Raw genomic sequence first — 23858 nt, 5'->3', positions numbered from 1 at the left:
GGGGTCCCCGCGGCCCCGGCAGCGCCGCCCCCGCTCCCGCCTCCCCGCGCTCGGAGGGCGGGGAGCGGGGCCGGCTCTGTCGGCGCCGCGAGCCCTTTGTGGATGAAGGAGCTGCGTTCCGCGGCGCTCCCCGCGCCGGAGCCCGAGGGGCCGCGCCGCCGCTGAGCAGCTCCGGCCCCGCGCGTCCCGCGGGCGGCGATGCGGCGCCCCCCGCTCCGCCTCCCGCCGCGCCTGCCCGCGGAGCCGCTGCTGCTGTAGAGCCCGGCGCGGCGGCGATGGGCAGCGCTGCCCGCTGAGGGGCCGAGCGAGGCGCGGGGATGCGGCGGCGGGCGGCGGGCGGGCGGAGCGGGGCGCGCCCCGCGGGGCCCCGAGCAGCGCCCGGCCCCGCGGCCCCGCGCAGCGCCCGGCCCGCGGGCGGGGGAGCGGGCCCGGCCGCGGCAGTGGCCCTCCTGCTGCTCGGGGTCGTCGTCGCCCTCCTGCCGAGCGCCCGCGCCGAGCCGGGTAAGGAGCGCGGAGGGCGCGGGGAGAGCGCGGGGAGAGCGCGGCGGCGGCGCCGCTGTCACGGTGACAGCAGCGACAGTGACAGTCACCGCCCTGCCCGCGGGGACGGCGCGGCTCTGCGGGGACGCTCGGGCTGCCCTGGCTCCCTCCCGCCCAGCAGCCTCACCTGCTGCAGTGGCACAGGGTCCCCTCCTGCCCGAGCCGCGCACGACAGCGGGAATCAGTGCCCTGTGCCCGGCGCTGCCGAGAGCGGGGAACAGCCCGGCGCTTCTCTTTGTCTACCGCATCCCTTCTTATCCGCTCTCTGAACAGAGGCTCCTCTGTGGAGAGGGGATGCTCGGGTTTTCTGCCTTTCCCTAAAGGCAGCCGGAGCTGCCATCACCCCCCTGGTCTGCCTGGCTGGCGCACAAATAACAGCTTTTCCTGTGGGACGGGATAGTTGGATTAGGTCTTGTTCCTTGCAGAGAAAGGGACGGGCAGAGGCTTTTGTTAAATGAAAGGATCATTTCCAGTGATTCTCTGTGTGTGTGGCGGGGAGGAGGGGAAGGTAAGGAGGGGTTAGGAGAGGGCAAGCTGCGCTAAGATCTCAGCGCTACACCTCAAATGCAGCTGAGAGCTCCAACAATTTCTGGGTTATATTTTTCCTATTTCCCTTGACTTTTAAAGTCAGGCACTGTCCTGCGCTCTCCAGACTTCTTACAGCAGCCGATATACTCGGTGACCTCAATGCAGAAATGGTTACTGTTGCTGGCAGTTATTGTATGAGCCAGATAGAGATGCCAAATATAATTCTGAGGCTGGGCTAAAATAATTGAAAGAGGCTAAAATTGATATATGGCTAGATTGATCCTATGGTTTTAAGAAAGGAGTAGAGATTTGAATCCACATTTTGAAGCTGTTAATATGTATGTACAGTAATTGTATACAATTGATGCCAGTTTTATGGCCATAATATAATAAGGTTTCTCATTTGCAGGTTGTAGGTTGATGGAACAGTGCCTCATACTGCATTACTTATTCTGAGCATGTAAATACCACAGTTTGATTTATCTCTATAAGATGAATTGACCCATGATGATCAGAGGAATGGCTAATTTTTTACCTTGGCTTGTCAAGTCAGTCTGGATTTCACAGGAACTCTGGCACCACATCTAAGTTATGAAATGTGTGTTCCCTCGGAGGTAGCCAGGCTCTCAGAGCTGAGTTGCAAAAGCTGAGGTATTTCTGACAATGCAACAAGACACCTTTTCATGCTTGAGGGTGAGATTCAAGAGTAGAATGAAGTGTATGAATATTCTGCTTCTTCCTTTGTGGTCTGTATGTCTTTATGACACAGCAATGATCTCACTTTTAAGTGAAGAAATCCAACAGAGTTAAAAAATATATTTGTAGGTATCTCATAGCCAACACCTTGGGAAAAAAAAAAAGAGTTGGGAAGCCAAAATAGTGCCAAGCCAAAGTACATAACCATGGTGTATATAGCACATACTGTGTAAAATACTGTCACCAATTGGCATTACTTGGGGATTTCAGATTATCAAGTAGTTACATTAAGGTACTAAATGTAATCTGTTGTACTTCATAGCTTTGAGCTTTACAGCTGCAATCACCAGTAAAACTTTATTACTCCTATTCAGTGTTGATCAGTAGGTACAATTGCTGAGGTGCATAAATTGGATGTCAATCAACCTTAAAAGCTCTGTCTTCCACTGAGATGGAACACATGAAGTGCTGTCTCCCACTGAAGGCAGGGGCAAAATATGTGGTAGAGCCATATTTTCAATCAAGAACATCATTTTTGTCTAAGAAGGTTAACTTCTATATGTTTACATAGAGTAGTCTACATCTAGGTCTGGATTTCTGTTCAGCCAATGTGATTTTACAGATTCCCGTGTTTAATATGGTAATGTGTATGGTTCATAGAGCACATCCACTGCCATGAAGTCCAAGTGGTGTTCCATGATGCATGAAACATTGGGAAGAGCATTTGTCATGCACCATTTTTACTAAAGCTTTCTCCACTGGGGAACATTTCCCTCTGTGGGAAATTTATATCTGTACATGTGTACACACACACAGATAAATGCTCGGTTCTTCTAGTGGGTTTGTAGGAGACATGTGGCATCACTGTGTGTGAAGATGAAGCAGGGAACCCGGGGCATGGAGAGAAAAGACAGAAGTTTTACTCTGGTGCTAGTGCTACAGAAGACAACTCAAAAGTTTGCTGATCCCTGAGATCCACAAAATTTCCCTACACCTCAATAAGAATTCAAGACAAAGGACAAATATCTCCTTGAGAAGAGATCCTGGCAGGATGAGGTGTTGGGCTCCCAGGTGTTGGGAGACTGCTTATCTTTCTCTTAGGGTTTCAGAGCCAGACCTCAGTGCTGGTCAGTGCCTCGGGACACTTTCACCATCGACTACAGAGTGATTAGGTTTCAAACAGCAGATAAGAAGCTTTATTTTTAATTTTAGAAGTATTTTATGCTTCTTTAGCTGGATACATACTGAACTGCTCAGTGACATGCAGAATTAGTTATTAACTTCAACATTATGTCAACCTCAGGACCACTGCTTGAATTCAGGTTGAAAATAAAATTACATTGTCCACCATCATCAGAATCATAAAACTGTGATTTCTCGTGGATTATAGAATAACCAGTGCAAAAACTGAGTCAAACTGAATATATCTGTCAAGAAAGGGAAAAGTAATGCTCCAAAAATCGAATGAGGGAGTGTGCAGTTTGGGGTTGACTCCTGCCATGCTCCAGCCAGGTAAAACTCCTTCATGAATCAGAGCCATGAACCCTGGGCAACTGTTTCCCCCTGGTGGAAGAAGAGAGAGGCAGTTTCTGAAATGGGTGTAACTTTGAAAGGCAGATATTGAAATCTGATTTGATATTGGTGGAGCATCTCTCAGCCAGTCAATACATATGTCACTGTTGTTTGAGTAAAACAGAGGAAAAGGCGTGTTGCTCACAGTTGTGTTGCTCATGAGATTAATCAACTGATCAGAGAGACTGCAGGGGGGGGATTCTGGGCTAACGAAATTTTAAGAAACATTAAAATATACCTTTTACACTTTCCATCATCCTCTATGCTTGCTTGTGTATTGTGTTTGAACGATAAACTTGTCAGGGAAAGGTCCATTTCTTCCTGTGTTTGCTGAACACCAGCACAGTGAGATCTCACCTTAATTAACAATGATTTCACAAACAATAACGACACCTCCAGCGCAGTGGCTGCTTCTCGCAGCTGGAGCTTTCATTGAACAACTCGGAGAGTGCTCCGTGCCAGCTGCTAAACTGCCAGTCCCACCTCCTCCTCAGTGGATGGCAGCTACCTGAGCACTGACTCGACTCCTCTCAGCTCCTGAAACTCCACAAAAAGCACCGGGATTGGCACATCTGGAAGCGGACAGGTTGGTGTTTTCACTGCCAAAGGAGCCACTGGAGAGGAGAGGGCTGCGAGCGTGTGGGGCCCTAATCCTTCCCTGGGTCCAGCTCTGCATTGTGGAATTCGATGAGGACGTAGAAAAAGGCACTCTGCACCTCCTGGGGTTGCTCTCCAGAACTACCAGTCCAGCATTTTAGGAAATCAGTAGTTTCAGGGTGGTCACGTTGCTATTTTGATGTTCTGATCATCTCAACAGAGCAGAATACATGCAGGCGTCTCAGATACCCCATGAAAGAACAGTGGAAAGTTCAAGTTCTAACTCATATTATTCCAAACAAAACAGGCATCTACAGCAAGGGTGGAAGCATTAGGCCACCAGGAGCATGAAAAAGATGCTTCTTTGTGAGGATTTGAGGCTTTGATGGATATGCTTGGTATAGATCCACCAGTCATGAGTTACCTTCTTCCACTACATTCCTGGATCTGACCTGATCAATAAATAATTAGCTGATAATAAACAATCTGGTTTTAGTATTCACATAGATATCTAATATGTCAAATTCATATACACTGAAACCACTTTGATGAAACTGTTCTCTGTAGATTAAGACAAGCAAATATCTCGGGAGTAGCTTGAAGGGTATCCTTGCGTGTTATGCTTGTATGGAATGCTGACTGGCTGTTTAGGACCCATGGTTAGAGAAGAACTTATTTTCTGACGTGTTCAGTCACCCTGTAGCATATTGCACCCTCCTAGTCTTCACTGCACTGTTTTTTGAGTCTTTCACACTCACTTGAGGTCAGGTGGATGAACAAAAGGAAGGGGACTGTGAGTAATTTTCTGTTTATGGTATTTTCCTGGTCGTGTGGGAATGGTTGTCTCTGCTGCAGTAAATACTGATGATATTTGCATATTAATTTAGGCTTTAATGTCAAAACATGTCAACATTTCATTAAAAAAATAAAATGAACATTTTAGTGATTATTTACTGTTCTCACTCCCTTCTCTGAGTCCAAGGAAGGAACTACTGCACTTACTGAACTAATCTGTCTTTTATGGCTAATCCTGAGGAACATGGGTGAGGCACTGCCTTCCTACCAGCCAGGTGGGATAGCACTGGTGGGCTTTGGACACAGGGTATTTCTCACCTAAAACACCCCAGAGAAAAACATTCCCAATGAGGGTATTTAGTTAGAAGCAGTACAGGATATGGGAAAAACAATGTACAGCTCACACACAGCAGTTTGCTGCTGAAGTATATTTGTAGTGTTCTTGGCACAGTTTTGAAAACCCATCAGGGTTTTCCCTCCTTTCCCTTCTCTCTCCTTAAATATAACTTTCAATAATTCCAGATTTGAAAAGGTCTATGACAAAGGGTCTGGAAAAGAAGCCACTAAGAGCAAAGCCCAGTCTTTGACCTGACATTTTGGTGGCAGTCCTACATACATGCAGAAGGGCATAAAGGGAACACCCACATCTAGTAATGGTTGTCACAGGTGGAAAGGCCAGTAATGTTCTTAGAGTCTGAAATGGAGAAACTATGCCAATAGGTGTCTGAAGGGCATCTTTGAACAGAGATGATGCTTTTAAGGGCCTCTCAACAGCACATATAAGTGGCTTGGTTTGGCTACTCCCTTTTATAAAAGAGGAGTTTTCGCAGAAAATCGAAAATCTGAAGATATAAGTACTATGGGTCCCATCTGGGTGACAAGAAATGATTATGTTGTTAATATTTAAAGAACAATTACTTTTGCAGGTATGAGGTATATACAGTGTGTGTAGCAAAATGTAACACACATAATGTTACTACTTGGTCTGGAAGTTTAACTAGGGCAAATTCCTTTCTGTATTCTGGGCGCAGGAGTAAGGAAGGAAAAGTGAAAGAACATTCAAAGATGAAAACCATAAAAATCCAGACTCATAAGAAGGTACCCCTTTCCTCATTTTCTCTACAACACATTGCTGTAGATCTGAAACTATCTACAACATCTTGTCTAGCATTTTAATTATCTGTTAGCAATATACCAATGTTCACCTTTTAAGGGAAATACCCCGGCTTATTCTTACTGACTTTGAATAGGAAGAACACATGGGAGAAATTAGGAGAAACTATGCAAGACTTTAATCACAGAGCGTAAGTCTGTGATTAATTGGCATATTCTCCAGTTTTCAGGTATTACCATCATGTTTGGTGCATCAGCAGGGAAGCAGCTGTAGCTCTTCTTTTGAAACTTCTGAATTGCCTTCATGTGTGTGCATTTTCCTCGTTATGGCTAAAAAGCCTCTGTGTTGACTGTAGAGATTTTGGCTGCTCTCTAGGAAAGTCTTTTCACACAACATACCTGCTGGTCCTGTGTTTTCCCAAATGCTCGTGCAGATGTGTGGTGATAAAAAATTCCTGAAGGAAGCCAACATGAATTACAATCCATCTGTATACCAGGTAATGAAAAAGCAGCAGGGCTATCCTGCACCACTCTGGTGTTTAGTGATATGATGATCTCACTGCGGTGTCTTTAGCTGAAAATAAGTAAAATGTCTTCAAGTAAACTGTTGCCCTGTGTTTGAGAGGTGTGGGGTTTGTAAATTTAACCTGATAAAGTTACTAGCCAGGATAACACAGAAAGATTGTTACATAAATATGTGAAACTTGCAAGGCTAAGAGAAAGGTTTTTAAAAGACAAAAGAAAGGCTAAACATTTAAATGCATGGAAATTAAAATGTCAAAAAACAGATTCCAAAGGAATAGGAAACAAAGATGTATTAGTTTTCTGTGGTATTTCCTAAACAATGAAGTAACTGAGGCCAGCAAAATGTTTTGGCAACCAATGTAGAACGGTAAGAAAAGAGTTGAAATGTGGAGGTTTATCTGTGGGAGCAGTTTCTTACCAAATAGTTGTTCTTTGTTTTGAAAATGGAAATAATTTAGCTTATGTGGTCTTCTTTGTCACTCAAGTTCTGAAAAACTGATTTAAAAGAAACCATTACAGACTTGCCTCGTTTTCTTGGTGCAGTTTCTTTTAATCTGATGAGTAGCTTTGGCAGATGAATAGGTCAGTGATGAAAAATTGGATTTCTATAGAGGTCATGGCTAATTAAGAAAGGAAATGCATTTTTACAGTTTTCTGTCATTGTGGGATGTCTTTGATGTGATGTCTTTGAGCCAAAATTTCTAGGGGTGGCTTTAAGAAATCCTTAAAAAAGATGGTTTTGGTTTTATTTGGCATTTTAAAAGCACTTCTCTGATCTTGTGGTAAAATCTCTTGGCTGAATATTTTTAAGGCTAATACATGCTTGACTGTTGTAGCTGTCCAGTGTTCTCAGATGGGTTTATCTGAATTTCCTATTGCTCGTGTAGCTGGTGAATTAAATATGCACATAAACCCCCCCGTCCTTTGTTGACTGGCAGTCCATAAACAGGCTAAAGCTTTTGCTCTCATAGTGGATAGTAAAAGACATGTTTTCAAAGCTGCAAACTCCTGAATATATCAATATATATGTAATATATTCCCTATGCAAGCCTTGGTATCTACAATGTGTTGCTATTTAAAAACAAATGTTTGACTTTATTAGAGAATTAGAGCTCAGGCTTTAAATTGTCTACAGGCAGTGGTTTTTTTCTGGATGAATAAGTGGGAGTGTTGATTAGACATTTTATGAGGTGTTCTTTGTGGCTCTACTGCTATTTAAAAAAGCATTATTTTCTATATCTACCTTTTCTTTGGCTAATGAAACACCTATAAAAAGCTTATGGAGTCACATAATTAATATGAAATTATTGAGTTATTTTCAAAAAGATTTTTACCAGATTATCACCTGCCAAAAGCTGTTTAGGTTTTACTGAGTAAAGTCAAAGCCTTATGTTTTACTGAGAAGCCATGTACAAAAATCCTGTTGACCAGCTGGGGTTACTCCTGGGCACATGCAGCTTTTCCTGCAGTCATCTTATATCCAAGATATATCCCAGAACATGGGAAAACTTGTGTTGCTAAAACATTTCTAGGCATTTGGGTCACAAAGGAGTCACTGATGTTAAATTTGCCTTCTGAATAACGTGAGCCATAAGTTTTCTCTTGGTTTTAGTGACTGATACAAGTGTGGCAGCTCCAGGCAACCTTTAAGAGACTATGAAGTCCTGACTAAAATTTGTGAGGGACCAGGCAGTTCACCAGAATTACTGCTGAAGGACATTACTATCACATTTGGAAATGTATATAATTCAAAGCTGAACTTGTACCACTGTGTTTTCTGGCCACCCTACCTACCAGACTGAAGACCTCCAAAATCTCTTTGCCATGCACAACTACTCTTTTCCTTTGAGTTCTCCTAGGGTTCAATCAAAGGCATATTTTCCACATCTTTCATCATCCTTGTGAGTCCTTTTTGAAGTCTTTCCAGTCTGATGTCCCTCTGAAAACTGCAGCCTCCACAGCTGGTCTGGTATTCCTGGTTCATCAGTGATGGGCATCAGTGTCAGATGTAATATAATTTTTTGTTGTAGTGCTGATCTTCCCAAATGTAAGAATTGAATTAAAGTTTCTTCTGAAGTGGTTCCCATTGATCTGATTATTCACCTCTGCTTCCAAGATTATTTTTTTTTGGAAGAAGTCTACTCTGCAGACTTAGGTGTAATCGAGAGAAGCAAGATTAACGACCCCTGAAGCTACAATGCTTCTCCTACTCATGGAAGCTGCAGTCTGCTCAGCAGACATAACCCTTCATCACTGCTCCCCTCTGTAGACACTCTTACCCGTGAAATTGGTCTGTACTCTGTATTTCCAGATGTGTGGTCTGATACTTGACTGCATCTGCCTGTCTGCTTCATTGTTCATCCCTTTCCCAGTTGTCATCTCAGAACTTCTATCAGATAGTTTTGACTTCCTCCAGGCTACTGATAAAAATGTTGACTGCGAGGCTGAGAATCATTTCCCATATGGGTCTACCAGAAGAACTGATGCTCAATTTAATCATTTAAAATCTGTGGCATAGGCACCATATTCATTTTATATTTTATTAATCAAAATGTGAGATATAAAGTCAAATGCCTCATTGAAATCTAAGAATATTAGATCAAATTTATAGTCTGATAGAAATGTAAAATGAATTTAAAGTGATTCATTGCCCATAAAAATTCAATCCTGGGCATTAATTATTCCATTCTCTTTTTGCTTATCATCAGTCAAATCCTTTCTCTGCTAATCCAGTCCATCATCGCCATCAATATCAAAATCCCTATTTGACAGTTCCCATTTTCCTTGTTTAAATGTCACAATATTATAGAACAAAGATAAATACTGTTCTTTGTTTGCTTTGCCTCCTAGCATTAGCAATAAGGGGACAATCAGCAATTAAGGGGGGGGGGGGAAAGCCTAATTCAAAACCAGTCAGTGCTGCTTCACAATCCTTCTGGCTGTAGGACTTGCTGCCACAAAAATGGGTAGTTTAGGAACCCTGAAAATGTATGTTTGGTGCACTCTCTGGTAGTGTCTGGCTGCACAGACTGATGGAGACTGGATGAATCCCGGTTAGTTCAGGGTGGCATTTCCTACCTTCCTGTATGGACAAACAGAATATCCAGAACTCGAATAATCAGCACTAAAAGAGTATAAACCATGACTAGATGCACAGAAAATAAGCTCCTGGGAAACCAGACTCCCTTTGGCTGAAGGGGACACTTGTGTTTCACGAACAGCCATGGAGACACCTGGCAGGTAATGTGTGTCCATGTGTTCCTGGTGTCTCCGTACACCACCAGTGCTCGGGGCTGTGCTGCATTCCCAGCAGTGTCTGTGCAGCTCAAACTCGAGACCAATTTGTCAAGCCAAGTGCTGAGAGCTGTGCACAGGGATGAGCTAAAGAGAGGAGGGGATTATGGATTAGGGAAAGGGAAGAGGACAGGCATACCAAGCTAAATAGTCTTTCCAGTTGCATACGAAATATTCTTTGCTTTGTAGGTATTTCAGGCAGAGCTAATGGGATGCCAGGTGAACACTGGTAAGGCTTTGTCCCCTGAATGCATCAAAAGAATTGGGATATTAGGGTTGTATGAGATAGAGCTCGACATCTTGTGCTTCTTGCTGTAATTTATTTGGGAGCTGGAAACACACTGGTGAAAATCCTGGCCTGGGTAGAGCCCACAGGAACTCTGCTGCTGGTTTTCGTGTGGGAGACATTTCAGTTGCTTTCTCTTCCTTTTGTGATGACTCTGGCTTCCTTTGGTTTTGCAGCGTGCCTTAGGTAGGAGACTGGAATGGTGTCTTGATATTAATCTCCTTTTTGTCCTCTAAAAGTCAGCCACTACAATTAGTGAAACTCCTTGAATGCTCGAAGGGAAGCACATATAATGCTTATCTGAAATTACACCACAATCCTCCAGCACACTGCAGAACACTCACCCCTCTTAGATGGACTGGCTGGGCAGCGTGTGTTTTATTGAAAAGCCAGCAGCTCATTTGAAAAATCAGTGGTGAATTAAAAGTAATAGATAATGGGAACAGGACTGAGATAACGGTGTATGGAATGTTCGAAGTTTATCAGATATTTTAATGTATCCAATATTTTCAGCGTAATGCAGCTAATTAAAATCACCCCGAAGAAATAATCTTACAGGAGCGTATTCTTGGAATGTGATTTGTTTTCAACAATATTAACTTTAGGCTAAAATAATGTAGTGTAATGCAATGTAGGATCTGTGTAGGATGGATTTCTGTAGCTATTATTACAACTATCCAATCAAAGAAATCTCTCTGTATAATTTCTACAATTATTTAACTGCTAATTTGATTCTAAAATTGTCTTTCTAGGCAATTATTGCTGAAATCAATGCTATCTACTCATGCACACACAGAAAAATTCTTAACATTGTAGTCTGCTTAAATTCATGGAATTGATGTTGAATTGCTTAAAATACTTAGGTATTTCCATGACTAATTAGGTCTAGCCATGGGTGTCTTGCCTTTCAGGTCTGGGCTGGTCAGGGAAGCAGTAAGAGGAATCCCAGGGACATCAGTGGGTGGGGACTGAGTCTCTGAGCAGTGAGCTGAGTCTTAATTATGGGCTCTTTCTCCCACTAAGATACCACTAAGTTTATAGTGATACACCTGGGAGAGGTGTTTTCACAAGGGGCAATTTTGCTTGTTTGTACTGCAATAATGACCAAGGAAAAAGGCAAAACTGTGATGGAGGGCATTAAGTAGGTAAGAAGACTGATGCTCTCCTGAGTGCATGCTTAAACAGACTGGAGTTGCCATTTTAAGGTGCCCAACAAGTTCTACTGCTCATCTGCTGAGACCTTCAGTGACTAAGACAATGTAAATAAATACAGTAAAGGTTAATCTGGAGGATAACTCAAGTACCACTCTGCAGTTATTTATCTGTGCCTTCTTAAAATTGGTTTCCCCCCCTCCATAGGTTGCTTCAGTAGATGTAACTGTTAGCCAGACAACAGAGCATGAAGTTACCTACACTAGTTAAACTGGTGTGGTACTGAGACATCTGTGCCTCTGCCCTGTGTGGGTATGACATTTTCAGGAACACCATGAACTTAATTTCAGTTCAGAGTGGTGCACAGCTGTTGTTTTGATATTGTTAACTTCTCTTTGCAGAAGGAAAGGGAAAATAAAGTGATACGTGTATTCACTAATTTTTTTTTTTTGTTTTCTTTAAATCCAAATATATTTGGGTTGAGAGTAAAGATAAATATATTGATTCATCCTTCTCTTTTGGGGAAAAGTTGGTTCTTTCTATGGTTCTTTCTCTTGGTTCCTTTGCTTTTGTAGAAATGTAATTAACTTGTAGAGTAATTAACTTGAAAAATGCATGCATCTTACCTCACATCACCCACTAGTAAACTACCAGATAAACAGTAAGTCAAACTGTGTGTGTGAAAACTGCTGTGAGCAGCAAATCCCACCCTTTTAGTATCTGGGCTTATATCTGGGCGTTTCAGCATATCTTGACAGAAATAACTTGTGTTTGTCTTTTAAGCACTGAATGTGTGCCTCTGCAAACAAAGATTTATTAATTACAGAGCACCTTCCTCTTTTACAGTTTTTTTCATATCAAAAGAATATAATTGTTTCTCTTCAATACTGTTTAAACATATTAAAAGGTAAAAAGAAAGATAACAATTACGTAATGAAAAGTTATGCTCTTTTATTACTCTATTTCTGCATAAAGTAAATCTTATCCCCAATAGAATAAAACTTACCATCCTTTTGCTATACCAGTACTCTTCCCAGTGATAATATTGGCATTTATTCTTGTAAGCAGCTGAAGGATTTCCATTTTAGCTGATTCCACAGTCTCTTTAGCGAAAATACTTTTTACGAATATTAGCACTGCACCTTTGATAATTTTCATGTCTAAAAGGAGGACATCATCTCAATTCGGAGCAAAGAATATACTTTATTTGTTATCTGTTTAATACAAGAGGATTCTTATGGCTGAGGTGACAGTATGATTTGGAAAACTTAGATTAAATGGATTATGGATGAGTTCATTTTTTGTTATTAAAATGTATACTGACAGTGTTGATAGAGTGGCATTTAGATGAGGTGTCTGCTGAATGTTTTTGTCAACGGGGTACAATAGGGATTATTTTTACTTGCCAAGGTGCACGTATCCCACTGTGTGGTAAAAATTGTTCTTAGGAGTATTTTTAGGCTCACTAGTTAAGCTATCTTTGCTAGAGAAAATATGTGGTATTCAAAAAGAGAGATAGGGAAGTCACTTAAAGGAATGTTCTCCTGTGGATACACCAGCACTTGTAAGGGTTGTTTTTTTTTTTCTTGTTTTGCATTCTCTCAGCTGGGAAACCAGGTTATTCTTCAGCTTCTTGAAGAAATAAAAGGTTCACATCCCCCAGTCCACACTGAGCTTGTCCCCACAGCCTGGGCTCAGCGCTGGGGGGGCCGCAAGTGGTACAGGCAGTGCCCAGACCTGCTCTGCAACCCAGACACGGGCAGTGTCTGTGGTGCAAGGATTTTTTGATTCCTCTGGAGTTTTTCAGCTCTTCTGTGATGTTTCCAAGTTGGACTTATTCACTTAGTTTTGTGGGGCTTCTCTATAGTAGGTACTTTCCATATTGACCCCCTGCTTGCTGTTTCTTGAGTACAGTTTTGGCACGTGTCAGATACTTTTGGCCTTTACTGGGGTGTGCAAGTGTCTGAAAGGTGTTAGTTAAACTGCCTCTGCTGTCTGCTTGGGCTTCACTGCATGGCTCCTGATTGCAGAGGTGCTCAGAGATAAAATTATGTGCACTTATTCATATCATCAACTTTAAAGAATTAATGTACTTTAACTGGCATCTGTGCTCGCCACATTGGCAGCACTATTTACATTCAGTGAACTCAGGCTTTTAAAATCCACGTTATTGCACATTTTGCTTCCAGAACGTCACGAATTGCAAGAGCATCACCAGTGCAGAGTTAGTAATACATTCATAGATCTTGTTGTATTGAAAACCATTTCTTTATGTTTTTCTTGTGAAACAGTTTTCATGGGGTAGTTTTCTTGCTGTAAATTCAGAGGAGAGAGAGGACACCTATCTATTTTACTGGGACTTATTTCCTTACCTGCTGTTGCTTTTGCTGAGTTAATCTCAGTGTAGAACATCAAATTGTCATCTGCACTTTGCGTTAACTTGGGTCAACTCATTTTTAGACAATCTGTGTGGTCCCAGTGCTGTATCCCCTCTACAAGTTCACAGTGTTTGCCATCCCAGTGTAACACCACTTTTTGGGGAGGTTTTGCAAAAAAGAGGCAATATAGATCTGAATGTTTGTCTCCTCGGTGCCACCTGCAAGCACTGATGCTCTCTGAAGGCAGCGGTCCACCAAAACCTGCCACCAAACACTTCCGTAAGACCCAGAGAGGCTGCTCCTTTCTTGGCATCACAGGTCTCCATTTTGTCTCTGTGTTTGTACTTTTCACTCAGGCAGAAACATGTTGTGCATTTCTAAATCGATGTATTTACCTAATTGTTTTTAATAGTTGTTTCTTTCGGGCCAGCTGATTCGTACACTTTCCTGAGCATTTAATTTGATTTCTGCATTAATTCCATATCAGGGAGTAATTAGAATAGACAAAGAAGGAAGAAGTAGGACTGAAGTTATGAAACAAAGCTGCCATGTGAATTTATTGCCTGTGGTTCTTTGGGACCCAGTCATCTGCTACAACTTCTTTTAATAGCTCCTTCTGACTTTAATGTGATCAAAACAGACGTAGCGTTTTGTTCTTGAGTTACATTTGGATTCTGCTCCTTAGTTGTTGGCACAAAACCCCTTGGAAGGGGTGGGAGCACTGACCCTGAAGCTTGGTATACCCAAACCTCTGGGGGTGTAGTGCAGAGCCTGCCTAAAGCCCTGGGATACATGGTTATCTTCCCTCAGGCAGTTCACTAAGTGATGGGGCTGGCAGAAACCTGTTACAAAAGTATTACTGACTTCTCTGGGGTTTTGTAAATGTATTGATTTTCAATACAGTCTGAAAGGTAATGTGCAAGAAACGCTGGGTACCGTTCTGAAATATTTTGGTTGCCTTCCTAGGGAAACAAAACTTAAAGCCATGGATTTTGCCGTTTTCTTTTCTCAGTCCATTTGAAAGACTGAGGAATGCACAGCCCTCCCCAGTAACTTTTTAATCCTTTGGCCAGTTTCCATCAGGTTTATCAGCAATAGAGCTGTCTACTGTCTCAGGTTCTTCCTGCTTTCATAGAAATCTGTGCCTGCAGAGATGGAAAGGAGCTGATAACAAGTGCTCTGCTGTTCCCTGATGCTCCCAACCAGTAGAAGTGTGGGATGGAGCAGCTGTCTCAGAGGGCAGATCGGGAGACTCTGGCTGAACACGAGGGAAGGATTGGGGTTTTTAGCGTACAGTGTGGGGCCGTGGGACTCAGAGGAGCAGGCAGGGGGAGAGACAGGCAGGAAGAGGGGATGTGGCTTCTGAGTGTGTGTGGGGAGCTCGGTTCCTGTGTCCAGTTTTATTTTGGCAGGGGAGCCCTGGCCCTGACAAACAAACCCAAGTTTGGCTGTGATGCTGGATAGGGAGCTGGGAGCTGCTCCTGGGACTTGGGGACAGAATGTGGTGACAAACATCTGTCACCACTTCCAATGAGCCAACCACTGTAAGTGCAGCTCGAAAGACATTATAAGTGCAGTTGTTGTTTCATTCAGCCGACACGAGGTACCAAGAAATACAAATTATCTCTTAAAAGGTCTGACCTATTTCTTCAGGCTTTTCTCGTTTGAAACAAAAATCCCATCAGCACTTGGTCTTGTTTACACAAACACATGTACACATGCAACAGTCCTCTTCTTTTTCCATGTGCATTATCCTACTGGGTGCTCACTTGCAGCTCGTGGTCCTCTGTTTATCACTGTGGCAGTAATTGAAACTTTTCAGCAGTTTTCCACAGTGCTATTGTCAAAAAAATAAAACCCAAACCCCACAAACCCCCCTCAGTGCACATTTCAAAGACAGAAAATTATATTTTGCCTTTTAAGATATCTTGCCGTCAAGATAACAAGTGCCAAGAACTCAACAACTTTCTCAAAATAAGTTTGTTGTTTTTTTTTTTTTTCTCTGAGGGGTTATTCAGAAATCATTAAGTAGTATCAAATTTATGGGTAATCCCATGAAGAGGTGATGCAAATCGCTGGTCCTCAGCCTTTTCTTTGGAGAGACAAAAAAAGAGGACACATTGCAATGTGGAGTTTTCAGATCAGTGATTTACATGATAAAAAAGTGTGATTTAAGCTTTTATGGTAAAACAAGATGAAATTAACATAAACTTTGGTGCAAAAATAGCAATATGTTCCAGTTGGAGCTTTCAGAAAATGCTTAAAAGTAAATAGCAAGATGGGCTCTTGGAAGATTCTCTCCCTCGCTCAACCCAGGTGCTGTCTCCTGGAATGAAGCTAAAACCTGCTCAACACTGCCTGGTAGCTGGGTCAGGGCTTGTGAAGGTGTTCCTGTGGCTTCCAGAAAGAAAAAAGGAGGATTCCAGTAATAAATCATCCCTATTTTGAATTTGCTGAACTGTCCCTGTAATTCTCTTCAGCCTAATGCAGCAATCTGTACTGTTACTCTGTGTCATGAGATGTTTCAGCTGTTGGAGTACTACTAGGCATTAGTGGGTATAATGTTTCAACTAAGATTTACATCAAGGCTTTCATGGGCCATATGCTGAGGTTTTACAATATCCCATTTCTTGCCGTGTTTGTCCTTTTTGGCCTTTTGTCAAAGAAAATACACACTTACAAGTACCCAAGGATCTCTTAAGGCTCAGTTTTAAAAGTACCACAGGTACTTCAGGCAGCAGGGCTCAGTAATTTTCGGTGAGTCAGGAGGTACCAGGGCACTGACTGGTGAGCTGCAGAGGCATTTGGGTGCCTACAGATGGGAACCTGCAAGATCCCTGGAGTAATTTGGGCACAGAAATTGCACTGCCTCTTCAAGGGCCTGGTTGCTTCTCAAGCGAGTAGGTGTTAGGCAGCTCTCAAAGCTGGCAGCTCCTGCAAGTCTTACGAGGCACTTCCATGCCTCATTTGTAAATCTGCCCCTCGGGCACTTGTGATGAATTGTTCCAAGTGGTGTATTAGTTTGATGTTTGTTTTGTCATCCCTGCAGGCACTGACTTCTCTGGTCTGGTTTGCAAGGTTATGTATTGCAGGTCATTCTTTCAGTAGCATTTGTTCAGCTCAAAGTATCTTCACCTGCCTTTGGTGTTCAATATAAAGCACCAGCCCTTCATGTTGCTAATACCAAAGAATTAAAAATAGCTGGGACAAACCACCATTAATTTTGCAGTAGTCAGGTAGAGTTGATACAATATGCTTGAGTTGTTCAGTGCTGCCTGTAAGCAAAGGCTGCTGCTTAATTCTCTGACTGACCTGTGGCTCTTGAGATGCACAAATGCCCTTTTATAGGTAAAAGAATCTTTGCCCCGTGCATGTACTTGTATGTATTTCATGCTCTTTCATATGGCAATGAATGTTTTGGTAGCTGTGCTAGCATATTAAGTAAACACATGTATGTAAATGTATTGTTTGTATGCAAATGTATGTGTTTTTCTACACATCTCCTTTTTTCCCCTGTGTTTCTGTAAGGTCAGCATCTGTTTTTCCGAAGGTGGTAGCTTTAAAGTTGCTGTTTTCATGAATATTTGATCTGATATAAGGTGCCCAGCTCTGTGATTTATGTTAATGAATTAACAATCACTGCAATTTCAGAATATATGAAAGAAATGGAAAGTAGCTCTTCTCCTATATTTATTTCCTCAAATTTGTATTCACTCACGATTTGCATTTGACTTGAGAGCCACCCACACTGCTTCACACAGGTTGGTGTAGCTGCAGAGGGCTCTGCAGCAGAGCAGTGTCTCCTCCTCGCTCTCTCTGTGTGGGTGCACGTCTGCCTTTCACCCTGAGTTGAGAAGCAAGGCTGTCCTCCCTGCTTGGCCAAAAGGGTTACACCTCTGCAAGACACTGATCTGGGGTATTTAATTGAACTGTCTGCAGGATTTCTTTATGTTTTCAGGATATTTAACCTCATACTGCTCCTTTACTTTTCCAGACTTTGTCTTCCTTCTAAACTGCCCTTTAGCTCCTCCACACGCAACTGCATTAGGTGTCTGCCTGGTGAGAACTGGGCAGAGTACTGGAAATAATCACACCAGTTTGTCCCCTCGCAGAATTGTCTTGAAAACTGGGAAGGATTGAGAAAGGCTTCCAGCTGCTTCTCCCTGCAATGCCAGCTGCAGCACACTTACATGCACACTCACACACGCACACATCCAGGGCTGGTCTTGCTCTGAGGAAGGGCTGCTCCTGCCTATGGAATGAGCAGCAGCACTGCAGATGCTGCAGAGCTTCATACCAAAGGTGTCAGACACGCTTTGCACGCGTGTTTTAACCATAGAAAGGCTGTGTGCATTTACATGGTAGTGCCCTGTGTCTCCTGTCTCCGCTCTCCTTGGTGCTCAGTAATGGAATTAATGTGACAGGAACACGGGAATGGTGACATGTTTGTTAGAGGAGATGGGTTTTTTTGTTTATCCTGTCTGCTCAACTCTCTGATGATCACCATCATCATCATCCTTGGCCTTTGCTTCGTGAGGAAGAAGCACATTAAAATTCTTCCACCTGAAAAGAGATGAGCAAAGGCACAGTTTTGAAATCACAAATTACCATTCATGGAAGCGGTCAAGGTAGTGAATAGAGAATTACTACTGGCTGTATTAACTTATTTGTGTTTATTTATTACATATCTCTCCAAACCTGGGCTTTTTACCACTAATTGCTGTACAAATACCAGACTCACCTTCCCCAACAGCTCATAATGCTTGTGTGTCCTGTTCATCCCGCTGCTGATGGGGCAAAGCTGCCTTTGCTGCTTTGAGTTTAATCTTGAGTAGCTTTCCTTTTCTCTTCCACTCAGATTTCCAAATTACTCTGTGGGTATGTTGTCTATCCAGGCAATGTAGCTCCTATATCAGGTGTTCAGGAATAAAATGTGAATGTCTTCTGGCACCACAAAACTGTTTTTTGCTCCTTCTCCCCAGAGATGCTTTCCTTGGTGATGACAGCATTTTCAAGTGAGAAAATATATGCCTTCCACTAGCTGAAAGCACAGCCAATTTATTTCAGGGACATGGGGCATTTTTTTAATTAATCTTTTCCATAAATGTTGACATTGCATTACATGATTGAGATCATGGGAACTAAACTCAGAAGCTCAGGGTTGTTTTCCAATTATTATTTTGCAAACATAAATGAGAGACTACAGGAAGGTTCTTGAAGAATGCCTTCTGTTATGCCAAGTTAACACTTTTTTAACCAAGCCTCTTTGAATTTATTCCATAAACTCTATTTATTCTGGCATTTCTAATAGCTGGGATGCTACTGAATTCTATGTAGTTATTGTAAAATATGACATTAAGGTAGGCAGCTACTTATCCTCAGAAAACATATTCAATTCTGCTGGATTAGGGTCTGCAGAGTTTTCAAACTGTATGAACATACTTTAAATCTTGATAGTGAACAAGATGCATTGAGCAGAGTCTGTCAGTCAGCAGTGAAATGGAGTCAGCATTTTATTACTTATAGCAGTGAAAGTAATTTAATGAAATTATCAGAAAAACCCAATTATATCAAATTGCTATGGCAGATATTTGGACTGAGAGTGCAGTGTAATAAACTCATATTCATTTCAAAATGGAAAATCATGTGTAGTGTAGGGCTAATCATTAAATTTTTTGCATATTTAATGAGTTCATTTCTAAATACAGCTATGAAATCTCTTACTGATTTCATTGCAGTGCTGGTTCCCCTCACCTTCGGTGTACTCACTGTGTTATTATAGTGTCATTTATGATACGAGTAGTATTACACTAATGCCTCAAGGTGTGCATTGAGAGTGTTACTATTTTTAACAGTTTATTGCATTAGGAATTCTGACCTTGGTACACACCTGGTAATTTTTTTTGCCGTAACATATGATACCTGTTTTTGTACTTGCTTCTTTTAACCTCTCAGAGAGGTTGTTCCTCAAGGCAGCACCTGGATGGGCTCAGGGAGGAGATGGAATGTCCCACCAGCTGAAATGTGCCCAATGTGGGCAGTTTCTGCATGGCAAGCAGAATTCGTTTGCTATTAATTTACTGAAAATGGCTAAATATTGCTGATCAGGGCTGGAGAAACCTCCATGTTGCTGTTTTTATTGAATTGCTGTTGACAGCACTCCAGTTTGGTCCTAGCACTGCCATGATACATCGTGATTTACTAACTATGGTCTGCTTTACATATTTAGCAGAATTGTCTGTCACAGAAATGAAATGAGTGAACTATTATAGAACTATATATGTTGATAGTTAAGTGAGGTGACTGGATTTTAAGTTGCAAATGTGCCCAGTACAATTTACAGCTCACACTAAACTGCACTTGTTGTGATCAAGGTAAAGAGATTTTAATAGTTGCTTGGATAACTCATCTTTTTTCTTGCTTGTGTAGTACTACCAGACAGCGTTTCAAATTGTGGAGTAACCTAACTTAACTAGATCTGTCTTAAAGATTTCCCTTTCTTGTCACCTAGAAATTATTATTTCATTTAAAACGAAATTTGAGTTGTCACATGTGGAAGCAGATAAGATAGTTAGTAGTTTACAATACTTGTTTAATAGTTTAAATTTTGTTTAGTGTTTTACTGAGTATGTGTATTTCCTGTGAAATTTATAGTGGCCTGACCAGTAGGGTTGTAAAATGTGAAGTGATGTATTTAATGCATTGGAACTGTACTATAAATTTTTATCCTTGTATGATTCACCCACCCCTTTATGGACATATATTTGGAAAGAAGAAATGCCATTACCTTAATGTACAATATTCTGACCTGAGAACCATTTGGTGGTGAGGGGAAGTTTTTGTTGCTGTTGGTTTTTACACTAATAAAAGTATAACAAGAGTAATGGCACTGACATAGCAGTGAGGTTGCAAGGAGAATGCAGAAGCCTGGAAATAGGTTGGCTAATGTTGCTTTTGAACGCTTACAGAATAGTCTTTAATTTCATAGTCTCTTTTCTTACTTGTTTTTCAAGCCCTTGAAAGTTTTTTATCTATTTCAGTAAATAATGGATCACGAACTAGGAATGAACCGGGGCTGTGAAACAAGGGCTGTTATCAGCGAGACCACTGTTCTCAGTTGTGGGATTTGGAAGATGTTTTTTTGCTGTGGAGAATAAATGCAAAAAGGGAAAGGGTTCTTGGGATAAAGCAGCTGAGATAGGCTTGGTGCTTTTGAATGTAAAGAGTGAGCACAAGAGAGTTTGTTCATGATGCTAATGCAGAATAATTTAAATTAAATTCGAGTCTACTCTTTCTCTGTGTGTCTAGTTTGAGAAATCAAAGGCCTAATTTAGAGTATGTGCTGAGAAGAGGGAGTTTTGACAATGCTGCCAAATTCTAACAGGTCTTTAGAATGAGTGAATTGTCATTTTTCAGAGGCTTGTAACGAGTAGATTTGGCTGGATAATCATAGGGACAGTAAATGACACATTTCAGTATTTCACACCCCCTGCTCAAAAGCATCTGTATGCTTTTATTTCTCAAAGAAAGAGCTGCTGTAATTTTTGAGAGGACAGGATGGCAAATTTCATCCTTAATATTCTTTTCTAAAAAAAAAAGAAAAAAAAAAGAAGAAAAAAAAGGTACTTTGTTTTATCGAAAACTCACATCCCTTAATCTCCAAGTGTGATTTCAGGATCATCTCTGTATGAAGCCTCCTCTTGAATATTCCAGTTTAGCAAACACAGAAGGAGGTGAAAATAGGGCATTGTGGAAAGAATTCAGGAACCTCAACTACAGGAGTCCCTACCAGTGATGCCTCTGATATGGCACCACCTGTCACACTGACTGGGCCGTGATCAAAGCTGCAGATGAGATCTGGGAGTTGAACTCCCATGTACCAGTCCAGTACATCAGCAGTGGGGTATTTCTTGCCTTTTTAAGTCTTCAGTTGGTTATGACTCATGATGCTTTATTAAAAGGATTTCACAGCATTAGCTCTCCTTTTAGAGGGAGATTTTCATTTCCCTCTAAATGAGCTGCCAAGGAGGTTTACCTGGCGGGATGCACTGTGGTAAAAGTATTTCAGTCTTGAAATGGTGATAAATATTTGCAGCTATTTCTCTGGAGCTCTTCAGTATTGATAAAATGAACAGCTCTAATTACAGAATATTTGTTGAGGCTGTGATGATTCAGCCACTGGTGCAATAAAGAGAGGAACAGAAGTGCTGTCCTTCCCTCCTCGGAAGATGCTCCTCCTGTGGTTTTGTGGCATGAATGACTGGAGTTGGCATCACAAATGCAGTTGTGATCTGGGCTGCCCCTCACCTATGGACCTGAGCATCAAAAGCTCTCATCAGCCTGTTTTGAAACTTTATTAATATGCAGCAAAAGTTAAGTAGTATTTACGTTTGTGTCTATTTTCAAAATGTCTAGTTCATAGTGAACAATTCTCCTGTGGCAGTTTGCTATGCCCAGATTAGATGGTTTTCATTCTTTATTGAAATAAAAATCTGAATATCACCTGCAGCACTTGCAGTGGTAACACTAATGCCTATCAGGGCATCTGCTCAACTGCAAAACTGCTGTGTGTGTGTAATATCTATTCCAGTTAGTTTGAGGTTTGAAGGGAGTGGTAGGTCAATACTGCTCTTGACCTGGATTTCTGGGATAATGAACCCCGGGAGAATAGGCCTGTAGAATTTTAGAAGGGTGGAACTGGTGGATTTTATAGAAATCAAACTTCTTTTTAAAATTTCTGTAGCTCAGCAGAGAGCACTCTGGAAATTCCTATAGGGTCATTTAAGAGTTCTATAGATAGAAAACTGTTGAATTTCATAGTGCCTTGCCATAAAAGAATAGTTTACAACCTCAGCTAATTCATTGTGCCAAAGCACCGTTCTCTTTGGCAGAAAAACCTCCTTTACTGTGAGGGTGGTGAAATGCTCCAGCTTTGCCCACAGAAGCTGTGGGGTCACCACACTTGGAGATGTTTAAAACCTGACTGGATGTGACCCTGAGCTGCCTGCTCTGGCTGACTCTGCTGTCAGGGCAATGCTGGATTTGGTCATCTCCAGAGGTTCCTGCCAGCCTCATCCACTCTGTGTGACTTTCTCTAAGGTGTTCTCTTCCAGTTACCCAACAGGTACACAACTGGAACCACAGTGAGGGAGTAAAGTGCCAAGGTCTGTTCTATAGGATCTGCAGAGAACTGTGGTTACTTCTGGACCCAAATGCCTTCATAATAACTCTGTCTCTCAGGACAGATCTGGTCCGTGACCTTATTTTCCTGAACAAGGGCTCCAAAGAATGACTATTAGTACTTAAATAGTGACTAAAGATAATCTGTGGAGTCATTGCATTGATGTACAACTCCAGGTCTTGTCCCTGCAGAAACAAGGACTGCCTGTTCCCCCCACCAGCCTGTGTACCCTGCTCCTGTGTGTGAGATCCATGAGTGGAAGGTGACCCACTGCTCACAGGTCTCAGACATGATCTGGCACAGCATCAGTGTTCTGGTTACAGACCAACAGGTGGAGACTGTGTGTCCCCTGTGCCTCCTGTAGGAACAGTGGCACAGTTACTGCTGTATCTGTGTGTGACTTCAGAGGAGCCTCTGACCATGCCAATAATTACCTTCTAACTCTTCTTTTAAAAGGCACTAAACCAAAAACAAGCTGTTCTCTTTCTTTTTTTTCAATCCTGTTGCCATTGATAACAAACCAGCACTATAACTTTGTGCTGCAGCACTGCTCAGTGTCTGAGGCAATGACTTACAAAACCCCTTCAGGAAGGGGAAATTTTATCATGCAATCAGTGGTAATCTTAGCCATGAACAACACCCTGTGCAGTACCAGGACCTGTTCTCAGCCACAACAGCTGTGGCTTCTGCTGCCTTGCTTGGAAGAAGGCAATAATGAAGAAACAGCTTCAAAAGGGCTTAGGAAAACAGTGGATAGCAGAAGGTAGAGGTAGAAAAAATACCAAGCACATTGATAACAGAAGTTTTTGTCTAAGATGGTGTCATCTCCAGGAGGTTGCATCTGCCAGCAAGAAAGAACTGAACTGAAGATTGTTCAGAAACATATGGATCACCTACTCATTTTTCCTTCCCTTGCCAGCAGTTAGCCCCTGTGTGACAAAAGTGAACATTGTGCCTTCTCCAGTTGATGCATCAGCCACCAGAGGTGCTGCTCTGCACCCAAACCAAGTCCACCAATTTGTGAAGACCTGAGATTACCAAATACATTTTTCCCTCCAAAGCACGAGGAGAGAGACTAAAGATTTTCCAGGAAGAGGTCAGTGAAATTAAAAAAAAAATCAAGGTTTCCACCAAAAGAATACACCCGTGGAAAACAGGCTTTGTAGATGTGACCAAATTGTGCAGCATTATAAATACAATT

The 23858-nt window shown here is 42.0% G+C and overlaps 1 protein-coding gene across 1 annotated transcript in view; it reads left to right on the top strand.

Moving 5' to 3' along the window:
* Window positions 1-445: 445 nt before the first annotated feature.
* Window positions 446-23858, top strand: part of KIAA1549L (KIAA1549 like) — a 130885-nt gene continuing 107472 nt past the window's right edge. The window contains exon 1 of the mRNA XM_051804179.1: window positions 446-501. The gene's annotated coding sequence lies outside the window, so the exon portion shown is untranslated. The remainder of the gene's footprint in view (window positions 502-23858) is intronic.

Source organism: Manacus candei, unplaced genomic scaffold, assembly GCF_025592945.1.
Source record: "Manacus candei isolate 608988 ecotype Guabito, Panama unplaced genomic scaffold, ASM2559294v1 h1tg000060l, whole genome shotgun sequence".
In the NCBI taxonomy this organism is placed as follows: Eukaryota; Metazoa; Chordata; class Aves; order Passeriformes; family Pipridae; genus Manacus; species Manacus candei.
Note: the sequence above shows the minus strand (reverse complement) of the source record. Positions and strands in the feature narration are given on the sequence as shown.